We start from the raw sequence: 18745 nt of genomic DNA, 5'->3' as shown, positions 1-18745 counted from the left end.
ACTTAATTAGTTGAGTTATTTTACTTACTAACAATTGTTGACACTTAGAATTAGATGAAGTGTCCTCAAATCGTTAATCACCTAGTATGGGGATATACATAATTATTGTCTCGGGTACCACACTGATATGTAAGAATGATTGACACCATGTTAAGCGCACCTATAGTTTGTGTATCGATTCAATGAGAGAACCATGTTTACTTCTTAATGAAATGATTATTAAATATTTTTTTTAAGTGTACCAGACTTATTTTTTAATTTATATATGTCATATGTTGGTCCTTGAGCTTCTGGGTTGTTGTATTCAAATTCTTGGGTAGTTCTTTTATTGAGTAGGATGGAAGTAAATAAAGTAGTGATATTTGAGGGATCCTTCGAGGTCTAGTTATTTGAAGGGTATGATGATTTAGTAATAGCGTGTTGTAGAGTTTTGGATCATGTGAATGGTAAATGTTTAGTCTAGGTGAGGACTTGGAGTCATGGTTATGTTTATTTTATTGATTATAGTTGTTTGTTATATGTTTGATTAAATTTTGTAGGGACTTGAAGCTGGGCTGTGTTTGAGGGAGCATAGTAGCCTAGTTAAAGAACACGTTAGTAGTGACCTAGCATTCAGGATATCTCTATTTGACAAAAAGGCTTAGATTTATGATCTAATAAAAGGGTGGAATGAACTAGATGATGGACTTTTAACTGGAAGGTGGTGGATGACTTGAGATATACTGTATGGGTTCCAAACTAATGCTACTTGTAGTTATAGGGGAAACTGAATTGATGGGGAACACAATCCAAAATAAAGTAGACTGTAACCTACATCGTAGTTAATGACGTGCGCTCTTAATCCTCTGAATTAAAGCTCCCCCCTTCTGTCAAGGATAGTATTTTCCTCAAATACCTGTTGTTAATGTTAAATATTCTCCCGAAGAGGATTGTCTTAGTCTTTGATGTATCGGTACCTAAAAAAAGAGGTGTTACTACACATTAAACAACAATAAATAAAACTCAAATTCATTTATCAAGAGGAAGAAGAATTTAAGAAGTTCTTAAAAATTAATTTGAAAAATGTGAGAAACTCATTTATTTATAGACAACAAAAGATAGCATGAAAAAAAGTTTGTAATGTCACAACCCTTTGGGAATCTCAAAAAACTAAAAAAGAAATACCTAATGGTATGATGGGAATAAATTTAATTTGTGGTATATCTAAATGTAGTAACACTTTTAATAATTTCCTTAAACTAAAAAGTTATAAAAAATATTATTCGCAAATCATCATAATTTGTTTAGAAACAAACATGAAATTATGATGAATTTTTAGTCACAAATTCAATGAATATTCAGAGATGCTGATCTCAGTCGAAATACGTTTTTTTTTTATTGAATTAAGCTTTTATTTTTCCTTTTTGTCTAACTTTTTTTTTTCTTCATAAAGGCAAGTTCAAAGAAATGAGATTTATTTTCTATGTCTGACCATTAAAAGAGAAATAATTCTGGCTATGAGAGGTGGAAGTTTAATATGATATGTGATAAGGCTAAAATTTTATCAATCTTCCAATGGTTTAGTGAATTGTATGAGATGAATGACCACACGAATAATAAATCTTGTTAGGTCATGCATAAGATTGAAGCAGAAAGATCTTTAACTTTGGCTTTATGATTTGTTGTTCTTATTTCTAGCACTTTTATTAAGTTTTACGATTTTATATCATACATAGATAATAATAACTAGTTAACTAGTAATTTTAATCTTTTTTCAGAAAACATACTGTATTTCCTCACAAATATTTTTCTCTTTCAAATAAATTATACAAGTATTTCTTATTTTGTACTGGTATATTATCTACCTATCTATCTAACGATCTATCTATCCTACCTTAAAAGCATGTACTCCACAACATGAATGTTGAATTACTGTAGTGCCCCTGATAAAAAATACTCAATTTATTTAATTAAGTTATAACTTATAGCTTTTCACAATAATGGATTGTAACTTTAGAGATGAGTTGTAACTTTTTCAAACAATTGTGTTTTTTTAAAAGGGTTGTGACTTTACCAAAGGGTTGTGCCTCATTTGATGAGTTGTGAATTTTTTAAAGAGTTATGTCTTTTTCATTGAGCAGGGATGATGAGTTGCGACTTTTTCAAATAGTTATGTCTTTTTCAATGACCAGGGACTTTTTGAAAGGTTCTGACTTATTTAATAAGCCACAATCAGAAGATATTCATACTACTATTTCATATGTATAAATAGCGGAGTTTCCTTTAACATTAAACTACAAATACGTAAATTCCCCTCCTACCCCAATTAGGTAATATTTCATTGATTTTGTACTGAAGTTGTTACCTGATATGGTTTAAGGTTTGTTCCAACATTTTCCCAATTGTAAATGGCTTTGATTTAATATTCAGAGTAATACACTGAATATTTATTCTTAATTTTAACTTTTCATATCAACATATTGATTACCAAGCATCGTCCGAGACATCTAATCTAAAATTTACAAAACAATGTCAAATTGTGTACATGTAGTCCCTCTTGAACGATATATGAATAGTTCTATCATACATTAAACTGGTATTCTAATAATATGGATAATAAAAACTTACTGGCTTTCAGACGAATTCTGTTTTAAGTGCAGACATTTTCCCTCAAGAAAGGGAACAACACAGCTTGTGATATAGTATTATAGTAATTTCAACTAATACGACACCTTTTAGGCTAATTTGTTATCTTTGAAATAGAGAATTTCCTTTTACTTCTCCATTTCTATAAAGTATCAATCTAGTAATTCTTGAAGTAACAAAGTTTAAACAATATCATCCACCTATTGATAGTATTAAGGTAATCAAACCCCCCATAAAGCAGTCAATAATTGAATTCATAAACTTAAATAAAATGCTAGTGTAAACGGGGTTGGTTAACAATAAATTTAGTCCTTCAAAAATTGTATGAGCATCCTAACAACTTGTAGTTATCATCCAATTCATTAGTAAATGACTGACACATAACATATCGTATTGACTTTAACATGCGTTGCAGCAAAACCTAAACATCCACATCTATTTCCCTGGTCTTTTAAGTTTATGATGTTTCTCTTTCTCAGTTAGCTCAATTTTGAGCCGACCTCCACACTCTCACGATGTACAAGTCCCTAACTACGGGGGTGTCGAATCACTTGTCAACTCGGACAATTTTTCATAACAAATTAAAATGCTTTCGGATATCAAAATACATTAGGAACAAGGAACACAAAAAGAAACACCAACATAACTATCATTCTTTTTGTCTTCAATCGCATGTTTACAGTATTTGTTTATGATCCTCATTAATTTTACCCTTTGATCATTCATTATTTCTTTACCGTTTAGACTTTGTACACCCTTTATAGTAAGGGTATCTTGTAATTGTTGTAGCAACTCTGAAATGTATATGAATAAGTGTATATTTTAATTTATGAACCAACATCAAAGGTGTATTAACTATGATATCCAAATATGCATGTGTATGACATACCATGGAAGAATACAGGAATTTGGAAGATAGAGTTTTCCCCACAAAGTGTATTCCCTTGTCTCACTTTGTTTGTTGTTGGCTGTCCAACACCCTATTGAAACAAATATGTAACAAATTTAGCAGGACAGAGTTTGTTATCTTTACACATGGCACTAAAAAATACTCATTTACAAAAAAAGTATAGAACATGTGACTCAATCTTAAATGGCCCGAAAGTATGCAGTGAGAATGTAGCAAGGTAACATGTAGTTTGATTGAAAACGGCTCATCCAAAAGTGGGGTATAAAAACACACCACATCGCCTTTGTGAAACATGAATTAACATCAAATTCCATATGTTGAAACATCCTTTTTCATGCAAAACAGCGAACCACATCAATCTTTTCTATCATGGCTCGCGTCATCAGCGCTATAATATCTACTATAATTATCAATATCAAGCTGCACATGTTAATCTTTTATTGATTGCATAATTTTTTGTAGTTTTTGAAGAGGTACTCTTATCGGCGCTCGAAGCTCTATGTATCTTCAATGGACATGAATCAACTCAAAGTTTTTGTTTCCTTAATAGACAACTACATACCGATTCATCTTAGCACAACCTCACTTCATGGTACAGAAGAAGTAATGTTTTAGACGATTGAAGTATTAAAAAATATTTTCACATCAAGAAATTAAAAAAATCACACCAACTTCTAAAGGAATCATCAATAACTTTTTAAGCATTACTACCATAAACATTGAAGTTCAAGTGGAATCATTCAGTATTGAACTATTTCCGGTATCCCATATATTTTAAATGCTTATATGTCAGCCCTTATGTATTATTCCTTTTTTTCTTAGTGGTTAAGTTGCTTCTTTCCATTAAAGTTGATTCCACAATAGCTCTCTCACGTTGTACGAAGTCCCGTATTTCACCTTGCAATATTAGTGTTTACCTTGGCAAACTGACCCGCTCATGAAACTCCCCCAAACACGTATCATGATAGAGAAATCTGACAATGATAATCCAAATATCCTTAATTAGCTAACTTTCTGTTCATGTCCAAGCATTTTTTATATCATCTTTAAGTTCTCCCTGATCATTCGGTAGATACTGCTTTGTGTCGGTTGTATAGATTCTAAATTGTATAAACTAATTAGCTCAAATATGTATATTGTAACATATTTATCAATTGTTGGATTGGCTTTGCCATATAGAACATGAACTGTAGTTATGTTCAACAACATTCATATTCTATCTCAATCATGATTTTATATCTGTATGTTGGGTTATTTACACGTGCGACATTGTCGTGTTGAAAAAAATAAGTGAATGGTCTAATTTACAATTATTTTAAGGGACATTACTGAAAAGGATATGTTATTAGCAGAATACCTGATTTGAATGGGGATATGATTATGTTTCGTGTGACGTCAGTTGTGACCATATCAGGAGTTTGCTCGTTTGCATCCACAGTAGGAGACCTAAGTGGTTTTGAATAAATTTGTTCTTGTAAGAAGAAGCCACACAATCAGGGAAGAAAAATATGAACCATAAAACCTGGTATGATCTTATAGGAAGACCATAATTACCATTTAATGTGTGATTGGAAATTAAGGCGTAGGGTGTGAGTCATACAATAGCAACTGTTACATTCAAACAGAATCTATCGGTTATTAAAAATTAGATATGTACTGTAAATAAAACAAATTCTGCAAAGTTCGTGTTGATTTCGATATTCATAACAGGGATGGATCAGAAATTAAGGAAGATATTCGTAGTAGTATTCAATATTTGAACATGAATGAGTTAGAAATTTAGAAAGATATTCTTAGAAATGAAACACAAGTGAACTCAGTCCTACTCACGAATATCGTACAAACAACAAAAGGTTCTTTTTAAGATAATAACTACACAACCCTCGTGCAAGAAAGAGTGTAAAAGAGAACCTTGGAATGTGAATGGCATTGCATCAAATGAATTTGGGTTTTTTTCTACAAATAATAAAAATACATTTTTCATGCAAGAAAGAATAGAGAAAACAACAACAACAACAATAACAACAACAACAACAACGGCAACAACAACAACAACAACAACTGCACAACAACAAAAATAACAACAACAACATCATCAACAACAACATCAGCAGCAACGACAATAACAACATCAAAGATAACAACAATAACAACACCAACACCAACAGCAACAACAACAACAACAACAACAAGAAGCAGCAACAGCGCAACAACAACAAAATAGCAACAACAACAACAAGCATCATTAGTAGCAAATTTTGATTTATATTTTTTATCCATTGGGGACAATTGCATTCTTTTTGGGGGTGGGTAAATGGAAAGTGAGTGTTTGGGTGAAGTCTGAGTAGCACAACTCATGAAGCTCTCTTGGTTTTTTTTCTTGCATGTGTTCTTTTTCCCCAAGAGACTGGTTATTTTACTGTTGAATCAGCATGTTTAGTATGTTGTACAAAGTGTGAATGTGAAATTTGAAGCATGATGGCTAAATTGAAAAAATATCCCGTCCTAAAGAGAATGTTTACATGATTAGGCATAGTGAATGTTGAATCTGTTGGCTCTAAGCATAACATAGAGATACACCATTGCATGACCCTCAATCTAACACTCGAACTAGGTGTCCGATAATCTGGTAGGTTAATGAGGTGTTAGGAGTGTGTGAGAAAGTTTATTATTCCACTGTTGGTACCTAGCTAGAACTTTCCCTGTTATTCCGGCAAAAAGTAATTTGTGTTATACAATTAGGAAAGGATCTAGGCCCTTTTTCAAATTAGAAAATCTTTAGCCTAAATGAAAAAAACCAAAGAAAATTGATCCCTTTTTGACCTAAATATGTTGAGCATACAGTGGACCTTTCTTTTCTACCCCAACTCATCTTCTTTGGGTATAATGTGTTGGCCCTTGTCTTTCCTTAGACATGTGCACCACAACTTAGGGCAAAAACATAAGTTTAGGGTGACTTATGTAGAAAACCAATCTTGTCTTCGCCCTGACCCAACCTTGGGTATTGTGTACTGTGACTCATGGAAAAGCCATGAGTTGAGGGTGGCTATTATGAGTAATGTTCCAAAAAGTGGTTTTGAAAGGATTAATGTGAAAGAAAAAATAAGAAAAGAAATAGTTAAGAAGAGAAGTGACTCTCAAAGTAGAAATAAAAAAATAAAAAATAAAAGAAGTGTTTACAGAAGAGTCATTTGCACAAAAGGAGAAAGAAAGGAGAAAACAAGGCAAAGAATAAAAAAAAAGTAGGGCATAATAGACAATGAAAGAGGTAGGATGCTTACAAATAATGTCAAGGAGGTTAACAAGTCACTGAAATGTATCTAATATACCATACCTGACATTGAGCCTACGTCATAAGCCAAGAAAGTCCTATTGTGATCCTAAGAGTCTAATATGGTGAACTTAAGCAGTGAAAATAAGGGAATCCTATGGCGACAAGTACAAACTAGGTGTGAAATTTTTTTGAGCGTGAGTGTTGACTAATAATCTTCATACCAAAAATTTTAATTCACTGAGCGAAGAAGGAGGATATCTTTTGAAGTGAGAACAATAGTTGCAATATTGGAAACTTGGTGCCATTGTGAGAGATAAAAGAGTAGAGGTGTCGGCGTGGTGAGTTTGTGTCATGGTTTGATCCACATGAATGAGCCTAGTGAGTCTAAGAGTAAAATCATGAATTAAAGCAATGAAAATAGTCGGGATTGATAGTCATATAATTGCAAAAGCTTAAAAGAGGATACTTTTGTACAAAGGCATTGTGCTGAGTCATAGTGCGTCGCTTAAGAACAAACAACGAATTTAAGTTGAGGGTGCTGATGTACCATGGTTTCATGGTACTTTCAATGTTTTTTCCTTAAGTTTACTGTGTGTCTTGGTCCTTGTTGTAGTAATTTAGTGTGTGTTTATCTGTGTTTTACAGGAAAGTTGTCCAAAATGGAAATGTTGAAGATTGTGCAAAAGAGGTGACCCACGAAGTCATCGATGGCCCGTCATCCCATCAACGGTCTGTAAGTGGTAATCGTCGACTGGAGGTCCAAGTATCTGGAAGAAACTCAGGAAATTCTTACCAAGTGTGGGACTACGGAAGGATTGACGGTCCGTTGACTGATTGATGAACCGTTTTGGCAAACCATCGATTCGATCAGAGAAGATGCAAGGATGAAGGTTCAAGAAGATTCTAAGTATGGAACGACGGAGGTAGTCGACGGTCCGTCTATGGATTGACGGACCGTCAGTGGAGTCGTCGATTAAAGACGCGTTTCTGGACAGACTTTACTTATTTTGAACTCCTTTTAATTTAGGACTTTGTTATTATAAATAGGGTTGAAAACCTAGTTTTTGGGGTAAGACTTTTTATTCTTTATCATATTCTTGCTATTGGAAATTTGACTTTGGAGTTTGGTGAATTAATTCAAGTTTCCGGAATTGATTCTCATGTGAATTTTGCTAATTCAAGTGTTATTTCGGGATTTTCTTCAAACTTGTCAAAGTAAGTACATGAATTATTGTTTAACAACCATGAATTGTGTATTTTGAAGCATGGGTAGCTAAATCCTCAACTAGGGTTGTGGGAACCATGGGTGATTAACAAGGTAAAACTAGCTAATATAACAATTATAGAATAGATTCTTGCATGTATTGATAATTCTTTCGTTTAGTAGTCTTTTCAACGAGTACGCGCATTATAACTTGCCTTATTTTCACTTGTCGGACCAAAGAGGTAGTTAATAGGCTAGTTTTGATTGGTGCGAAGTAGTAACAATGTCATACATCGAATATAATGCTTAGTATGAGGTAAAAGGTAAGGGTTAGTAATTCAAACACACGTAGCTGGACCAAGGTACGGGGTGAAATTCTCTAGTTGCCGGACCTAGGAATTAGAGATACCTAACTTATCACTTTCCATGCAAGACACTAGCAAAGAATTGGTATAGCTAGGATTACCGAGTTATGAACCTATGGGGAACACTTACACCCTAGTTTCTCTCATCACTTGATAAACACCTGAGTTTTAGTCTTGCTACTTGTTTTATTAGAAATAATTGAAAACTATTGTTTTAAACCCCCCTCCCCTTTTATTAACTTTTTTCGGAAAGGGCTTGACTCAATAGACGTAATCATAAACTAAAGTTAAGTCTAAACATCTTCATCGTGGGATCGTTCCCGACCTAAAAATTGAGTTCTTTATTTGATACGATCGCATATACTTCTTTAGGTAAGTATAATTTGAGTGTATTGACCTCTAAGTAGAAGAAATAAAATGTTTTAAAATTTCTGCTAAATTCGACTTATGAATATGATGATGTAAGATCAGAGACTAATCTTAGTCCTCAAAGAGGACGACGACGCTGGTTAGGTCTAGAAGGTAAACCTGGATATGACAAACATGGTATTAGGGCATGAGGTTAAATTATCTTAGAGTCAATGTCTCTCTCAACCATGTCAATGTAAATTCGTGTTCTTAATTGTGAAGCGCGCCACACTTATTGATGGGAACCTACATGATGCCTAGGAAGCTCTCACTTTCTTGGAAATCTTATATCGTTCCATTATAGTATACCTATGGTATGCTTTTGCATTTAATCTTATTGTTGTGATTTTAGGAAGAATGAACAGTTGAAGCAATGCGGCACGAAGACTTGAAGAGGAGATTGCCAATGTGGGAGCTCCTCCCCATGGTGATCAAGTTCCTCCACTTAAGGAAGATTCTAATGTCGAACAAGCTCCGACCAATCCTCCACCCTTGACGGATGATGATATAAGTGATGCCCAAATCCAGTTGTCTCAAGCCACCACTGTTCAATGCCAAGCTATGACAACCCAAATAAACCAAGAGGATGTACCCCATCCTCATCAAGAAGTTACTGCTATGGCTTCCCATCTAAGAGACTCCAATTGGATGAACCCTTCTACCTTCTACAGGTCTAAGGTTGAGGAAGAACCCCAAGAATTCATCGATGAAGTCTATAAGATACTTCTGGCGATGGGGTTGTCCATAAGTGAGAAGTCAAAGTTGACCACTTATCAACTCAATGACGTATATTAATCATGGTTTGTTCCATGGAAGGACAATAGGCCATTGAGGAGTGTTCCGATGACTTGGGAGATCTTCAAGAAGGCTTTTCTAGATAGTTTCTTTTTTAAGGAGATGGGGGAAGCTAAAGTGGTGGAGTTCATCAAACTTCTCCAAGGAGGTATGAGTGTTCATGAATACTCTTTGAAATTCAAAAAATTATCAAAATATGCTCCTTCTTTGGTTTCCGATCCTAGAGATGAAATAAGTTGCATTGTGACGGCGGTCTCGGATAATTTTCCAGAGGAGTTTCATTCGGCTATATTACATGACAACATGAAAATTTCTCGTCTTATGGTTCATTCCAAGTATATGGAAGAGGAAAGGTCTACGAGGAAGAGTATAGATGCTAAGAGAGCAAGATCTTTTGGTGGAGGTTCTTCAATGAATAGACTTGAGATACAAGACAATCCTAGATTTCATAAGAAGGTTTTAAATCAAGTTCTTTCCAAGTTACCTAAGGCTAGTGGTAATAGGGTGTCTAACCCTAAGTTTAAAAGGGTAAAATATACTAATTCATCAACCGATAAGCAAACTTTTGAAAAGTGTCGCAAGAAGTACTATGGTGATTGCCTTAAGGGGACGAACAATTGTTTTGGTCCTGTTAAAAGAGGGAAAAAGATTAGGGATATCCCTAATATGAGGGGTCAAGACAAGGGTTGTGGTAAAGCTCAATCAAGTGGTAAAATGAGGCTCCAAAGAAAAATCGCTTCTATGCTCCCCGCTCTAGGGGTGAGCAAGAGACTTCTCCCGACGTGGTGACCGGTATGTTGAAAGTCTTTCTCTATTGATGTATATACCTTACTTGATCCCTGTGCTACTTTATGATTTGTTACCCCTATAATAGCAAAAAAGTTTGATATTTTACGCGATATTTTGCATGAAACTTTTATGTTGTCTACTCCGGTGGGTGAGTCGGTTGTTGCAAAAAGGGTGTATAGAAATTTTCCTATATTGTTGCTCAATAGAGTTTCTTATGTTGAACTAGTAGAACTTAATATGTTTGATTTTGATGTTATATTGGGTATGTATTTTTTGCATGCTTGCTTTTCTTCTATTGATTGTAGGACAAGGGTGTTGAAGTTTGACTTTCCAAATGAACTTTTTGTAGAGTGGAAGGGGGAAAACTCTATTCCTAGAGGTCATAGCATCTCTTGTCTAAAAGCACGCAAAATGATCTCTAAAGGTTGTCTATACCATATTGTAAGAGTCCAAGATCTAGACTTCGAAATTCCTCCTATTGAGTCGATCCTGATAGTGAGTGAATTTTTGAAGGTCTTTCCTAATGACCTTCGCGGTATACCTCCCAAACGGGAAATTGATTTTTATATTGATTTGCTACCTGATACAAATCTCATTTAAATTCCTCCTTATTGGATGGCTCTAGCCGAATTGAAAGAGTTAAAGGCACAACTCAAAGATTTACTAGACAAAGGCTTCATAAGACCTAATATTTCTCCATGTGATGCTCCGCTTTTGTTTGTGAAGAATAAGGATGGGTCTTTAAGAATGCGTATTGATTATCACCAACTAAATACAATAAATCAGGAACAAGTATCCTCTCCCTCGGACTGACGACTTGTTTTATCAACTCCAAGGGGCAAGTTACTTTTCTAAGATTTACTTGAGGTGGGGGGTATCACCAACTTAGGTTGAGAGGTGAGGATATACCAAAGACGGCATTCTGGACTAGATATGGTCATTATGAGTTCTTAGTAATGTCCTTTGGTCTCACTAATGCTCCGACGACATTTATTGACCTAATGAATATGGTGTTTCGAAATTACCTAGATTTATTTGTCATTGTCTTTATTGATGACATCTTGGTATATTCAAAAAAAGAGTGTGAGCACATGAACCATTTGAAGGTGGTTTTGCAAGTACTTAAAGAACATCAATTGTTTGCCAAGTATAGTAAATGTATGTTTTGGTTGAGGTGGTAATATTTCTTGGTCATATCATATCTAGTGAGGGACTTGAGGTTTATACAAGAAAAACAAAGGTGGTGAAAAATCGGCCTAGACCTTTGACTCCATGGATATTAAGACTTTCTTGGGTTTAGCATGTTATTATTGGAGGTTTGTGGAGGTTTTTGCATCCATTGCATCTCCCTTTACTACCATGACCCAAAAGAGTAAGAAATTTAAGTGGTCAGAAGCATGTGAGAGAAGTTTTCAAATTTTGAAAGATAGGCTTACTTCCGCCCCAGTGTTGACCTTACCTGAGGATACAAAGGGTATTTTTGTGTAATTTAATGCATCCCGAGTGGGTTTGGGGTGTATGCTTATCCAATATGAGAAGGTGATAGCCTATGCTTCTAGGCAACTTAAGGTACATGAGCGAAACTATCCAACACATGACCTTGATTTAGCAGCCATGGTTTTTTCCTTGAAAATATGGAGGCATTACTTGTATAGTGTCCATGTTGATGTCTATACCGACCATAAGAATCTCCAATATGTGTTTACCCAAAAGGAGTTCATTCTTCGATAAAGAAGGTGGTTAGAATTGTTGAAAGATTACGACATGAGTATCTTCTATCACCCAGGCGAGGACAATGTGGTTGTAGATGTCCTAAGTCATATGAATTTGGGTAGTGTATCTCACATAGAGGAAGCAAAGAAAGACCTAGCGAAGGATGTTCGAAGGTTGGTTAGGTTAGGTGTGAGGTTGGAAGATTCTCTGAGTTGTATATTCATGGTCCACCACAACTCCGAGTCATCATTAGTCATTGAGGTGAAGTCCAAACAACATCTCGATAAGTCATTGATGGAGTTGAAGGAATCTGTCCTTGGCAAGCTTAACAAGGCATTCTCCTTAGGGGGCATGGTATTTTGAGGTACCAAGGAAGATAATGTGTTCCCAAGGTAGATGAGTTGAGGAACCGGATCCTTTAGGAAGCACATGGGTCCCGCTACTCCATTCAACCAGGTTTAAAAAAAGTGTACCATGAACTTAGGGAAGTATATTGGTGGGAAGGTATGAATATAGACAACGGAGTTTGTCAAAAAGTTTCCAAATTGACAACAAGTAAAAGCTGAACATCAAAAGTCGGGTGCTTACTATAAGAAATCCAAGTTCCTACTTGGAAGTGGGAAGATATCAATATGGATTTCGTAGTGGGTTTACCTCGGACTCAAAATCTATATAACTCTATATGGGTGGTTGTGGATAGGTTGACCAAGTCCGCTAATTTTATTCCTGTCAAGTCTACTTATTCGGTGAAAGATTATGCTAGGATCTTCATAGATGAGATTCTGTGTCGCCATGGTATTCCATTATCCATCATATTAGATCAGGGTACACAATTAACATCTAGGTTTTGGAGGTCACTCCAAAAAGAGTTGGGTACAAAGGTGAAGTTGAGTACCACTTTTCATCCCCAAACGGATGGTCAAGCTGAACGTACTATTCAAACCCTTGAGGATATGCTTAGGTCTTGTATTATTGATTTCAAGGGAAATTGGGATAAGCATTTTCCTTTAGTTGAGTTTGCTTATAATAATAGTTTCCATTCATCCATTTCCCTTGATCCCTATGAAGCCTTCTATGGTAGGACATGTACATCTTCTATTGGATAGTTTGAAGTGGGAGATCCTTTGCTTCTTTGTCCCGATTTGGTTTATAAGAATTTGGAGAAAGTTCATATCACAAGAAACCGGTTGCAAAGGGCCTATAGTTGGAAAAAGTCATATACCTATCATAGGAGAAGGGGTTTGGAGTATGAATAAGGTAATAAGGTGTATTTGAAAATTTCACCAATGAAAGGGGTGTTAGGTTATGAAAGAAAGGGAAGTTGAGTCCTCATTATATGGGTCCCTATGAAATCTTGCAAAGAGTTGGTAAGGTTGCCTATGAATTGAAACTTCCTAGTGAATTGGCTTCAGTTCATATGGTTTTCCATGTTTCCATGCTTAAAAGTGTATTGGTGATCCCGAGTCTATTCTTCCTATTGAGGGTCTGGTTTCAAGGACAAACTTTCTTATGATAAAGTTCCTGTTCAAATTCTTGATAGGCAGGGGCCGACGTAAAGTCCCGTTACCCTCATCTATTTGATAACTAAGATTAGTAGTTCTTACTAATAATGAAAATAATGACTAAAATTTAAGTTGCATTGATTTTTGGTGAAATCTTTCAAAATGTACAATTTTGAGTAGCTTTGTAGTGATTTACAGTGAAGTGTAACATTTGAACTTGAAATTTGGCACTTTGGCTTGTTTGAGTTGTCTTGTGTATTTTGATATGATGAGCCTTTGTGAAATGATATGTAGAATGTTGATAAGTTGAACTTTGACATAACTGACTCATGTAAAGCATGTTGAGTTCATGTTGTTGATGTGAGAAGGATATTCCTCATAATGTAATGTTGGTCCTTATGTGTTGTAATTGATGTTTTGAATCGTCTTGTGTAAGTAATATGATTGATGTTATTATGTATTGTAGTCTTTAGTCTATTCATTCCTTCTAAAGATTTTTAGTGTCATTTGGGGATGAATGTTCCTAAGGGGATGTAAAACTTTGAAAATCTAAGACAAGTCTTAAAGCCTAGCATAGGTGCCATGAGGTCTAAACACTGTTTTAAGTCCTATCTTAATGAATATAGGTCATTTTGGTATTTTAGGTACCAAAACGTCCATGACGTCCAGAAACTAGTTCTAGGAGGTACTAGCGTGACTAAGCCTACTTAACGAGCTTTTAAAAGTTAGAAATCCATGCAAATTGGTGGAAGGGTATTTAATAGGTTGTTTAGTTAAATCATAGTCGAAAAATCCAAGTAATACTCCTCAAAGACCAACCAAGGGACCTTGAGAAGGACCCTTGCACGTTGGTGTCAACACTCCCTTAGCAGTGTGTAACCACGAGACAGTCGACGATATATGTGTGGATCGAGGGGGTATCATTTCCAACCTACGACCAAGAGATAATATTTTTGTTGAAAACCCCAATTTCTAGTCTCTGAACTCATCGACGGACGTGCAACACAGAAGAGGTGTTGGTCCGTCGATTGAGCCACTAGGCATCGACGGGGTTTCGTCTGTAAGGGTCGAATTTCCTACACGTTTTAAGTTAGTTTCTTTTAATTATTTAAGTGGTTAGGTGATCAATTAGGGGTTTAAAGGAGTATAATTAAGTTATTTAAACCCCCATATAAAGACCATCACCCTCATTAGACTAAACATAACTTAAAAAACAAATCCTATTCCTTGTCTCTTCTTTCTCTCTCGATTGGAAGACACCATTGAAGACTAGCTAGGGGAAGGATTTGGGGGCTGTAAAGGTACGAATTAACCATAAAATCTTCATTAAAAATTTAGGTATGAGATCTAATTCACCTTTGATACGTGTTTTTTCAAAGGGTTCCTTCAATGTATTTTCAAAAATTGGGTTTTCATATGGGTCTTTCTCAATCTCGAAAATTAGGTTATGATTTGGTTTGTTTATGTTTTCTATTGGATAATATGAATATATTAACACATATTCTAACTTAATATGGTATATCTTGATGATTTGGTATAGTTTGTGGATGATGATCCTTAAACCTTAACCTTAGGTTTGATATTGATATGAATGAAGTTGAAATTGGTTCAATTGACTTGGTTATTGGTTAAATTGCTATTAATTGATGTTGTTACATTAATCATGAAAAAATTAGAGCGAATTGTAATCTTTCATGCTAGTTCTTGAGAATATGATCTAGGAGGATGTTCTTATGTATGTTTATGCTTATACTGATATATGATCTATATTTGATGAAATTGCATATTGTTGAAATTATGTTAATTAGTTCACCGATGAATACGTGTTGGTCTATATTGTTAATGTATTATGAAATGTATATCTAAATGTCATGTTATGTGAAGTAGGGTGTTAGTCATGATTCTTGTTGGGTTACTTGATTGAGTAAGGTTATGAGGCTTTGCTTGGTCATTGCACTTGTTGACTTGATAGGGGTTTATCGATAATTGTCTTGCTTTATTATAATTGAATGTACTCTTATTCATGCTTATTGTTAATATGAATTGATGGTAGAGTTACATTAGTATGTATCTACTTACATGGTATGAATGGTTGACTTGACTAGACTAGATGTTGTAATGTTGTGATGAACATACCTATGTATTAATTAATGTGAAATATTGATTGCTATAGTTTTGTTGAATATGCATGAAGGTTTTAAATGAAAAAGGAATACTTATTGAAATGTCCTTTTCATAGCATATTTTACAAGTATATGTGCATATGGTCTCATACTTAGTACAAGTGGAGTACTAACCTCATTTCTTTCCTTTTACTCAACATTTTATGTTCCCGTCGTTGAAGTGTTTTTCGAAGGCGGCTTGAAGAAGACTTGGATCCTTTGATCATCCAAGTAGGTTAGGTCCTTATTGTCCAATATCGAGCTATTGTTTCTGTTTTAGTACTAAGACTCTTACATTCTATCTCCTTTTGTTTGAGTACGGATTGTATAAAGCCTATATGTGACTCTCTTTACATTGATATATGGGCTATGCCCAAATTGCTAATCATGTTAGATAATTATGAGATAAGACAATCTTTGAAGACTATATTCTATCTTATGTGTGTGTGTGTATGTGTGTGGAATAAAAGTAGAAGGCTATGTAACCTTCCTTTACGAATGGTCAATGTATATTCTATATATATATATATATATATATATATATATTATGTGTATGTAATATATATACATATATGTCTTATATATATATATATATATACATATATATATATATGTGTGTGTATATATATATATATATATATACATATGTAAACCTCCAAGTAGAAGAAATAAAAAGTTTTAAATCACCTAAATTTGACTTATGAATGTGATGACGTAAGCTAAGAGGCTAGTCTTAGTCCTCAATGAGGATGACGACGCCGATTACGTGTAGGGACCCGGATGTGACACCACTATCACCACCACCACCACCACTAACAACAACAACAACAACAACATTAACATTAACACCATGACCACCACTAACACAACAACAACCACGACGACGACGACCACCACTACCAACAACAAAAACAGCAGCAACACCACCACCACCACCAACACCACCAACACCACCAACAACAACAACAAGAACAACAACAACAACAAGAGCAACAAGAACAACAAGAACAACAACAACAACAACAACAAGAGCAACAACAACAACTACAACAAAAACAACAACAACAAAAACAACAACAACAATAACGACAACAACAACATCATCAACAACAACAACAACAACATCAACAACAATAACAACAACAAAAGCAACAAGAACAACAAGAAGAAGAAGCAACAATGCAACAACAACAACAGTAGCAATAACAATAACAAGCATAAACAGCAGCAACAACAAAAACAACAATACAACAAAAACAACAAAAACGTAGAAATAACTAAACCAAATAATAATAAAACAAAAAGTAAAAGTATTCTAACTAAATCAATATCAAATGACATCATATTTATCACGAAAAAGTATAACATCATGATTTTCAAATTTCTTAATAAGCATGATATAACCTAGCAAAATCTTTTGTTTTGTCTCAAAACATTTGATTTTATGAGAAGACGTCTCAAATAATTTAATAAGAAATATTTATTTTCTAATCATTAAAACTAAAAAAATGTATATTATTCAGTAAAATTATTGATTGATTTAGAATTAAACTTTATATTTTACCATAAGAAATCTAATACTTGATTTGATTCAATGAGTTAATCATTTTTTTAATAAAAAAAAACATTGACACTCACAACTATACTACTTTATCATAATATATTCAAAATTTTAGTTGGTTAATTTCTTTCATTTGTGCTTTCATTTTTTTTAGTTTATTTGAAAAAGGTTAATAGAATCCATGAAATATTTCACATCTTGTAAAAGTCTAAATCAATATTATCTCTACATAATTGTTCTATGTACGTGGAATCACTACTTATTATGTATGTATTATTAGATATAAGCAAATCAAATTATTTTTCTCTATAATTTTTACCCCGACAAAATTGATAGCCACACACAAAAATAAGCACCAAGTTTGAAATATTATTTTTTTCTCTACTGTTTATTGATGAAAATTTATAAAACAAAAAATGAAATGTTTTAAGCCAACATATATTTGTGTTGTAGTGGTAGAATAGTACCCACTCACGGTACCTATAATCTAGATTGTATTTTTGAAATGATGCATTTTATAATTGCGTAATTAAGAAAATTGACGAATTGTATTTTTTAAAAATTTACAAAATCTACAGATAAATGTATTGCTAACAGACTATTTTAGATATACTTCAATAGATTAGGGACCATTTATGAATTTCTCTTATTATGAACAATCACAGCCAAAGAAAAATTTATATATAATTTTAAATTTTTTGTGGCAAATAATTGAATTATTCGACTATAAATTCTAAGTTGTTAGTATTTAACACCTTACATATTTTGTCACATCTTTGTTGTCACTATATCATAGGTTTATTAGAGACAATAAAATTATTGTCACCAATTGTTCATATTATTAGTGACAAAAATAAATATTACAATTAAATTCTAACTTCTATAGCTAAAATTTATAATATTAACTACAAACTTTTATTTGTCGCTATTGAGACAACATATTTTTTGAGACGAAATTATTTTGTATTCAAGAATAAATTTTGAAGATTTGTCAAGGATTAGATACATCATTTGTGACGAAATGTTGTGTCACTGGTAACTTTAAATACGTGGCTGACAGTACTCAGTAAATGGCGCCAACTTCATTTTTTGATGAAAAATTTTAGCGGACAAAACTTCTCCACAAACTTTTATGATTCGTCACTAAAAGTATATGTCTGATATATTTAAGGACGAAAAGTAATTTTTCACTAATAGTAAATAATTAGTGACGACTTTTATGTGTAGTTAATTATTTCGTAGCGGTATATCATATTTGTTATAGGCAACGTATCTTATGCAAGTTGTTTGCTTTCAGAACAATGGCCGAAGAGGATGTGTTAGAGCACATATGAGACTCCACCAAGCTGAAGCAAGCTTGGAATACAAAATGGTACAAGGCTCCAACTCTTAGAGAGTGAACTAATCTCGACAGGGCAATGCAACATGACAATTGCA

Source organism: Solanum lycopersicum, chromosome 1, assembly GCF_036512215.1.
Source record: "Solanum lycopersicum chromosome 1, SLM_r2.1".
NCBI classification, from domain to species: domain Eukaryota; kingdom Viridiplantae; phylum Streptophyta; class Magnoliopsida; order Solanales; family Solanaceae; genus Solanum; species Solanum lycopersicum.
This window is presented reverse-complemented; position numbering follows the sequence as displayed.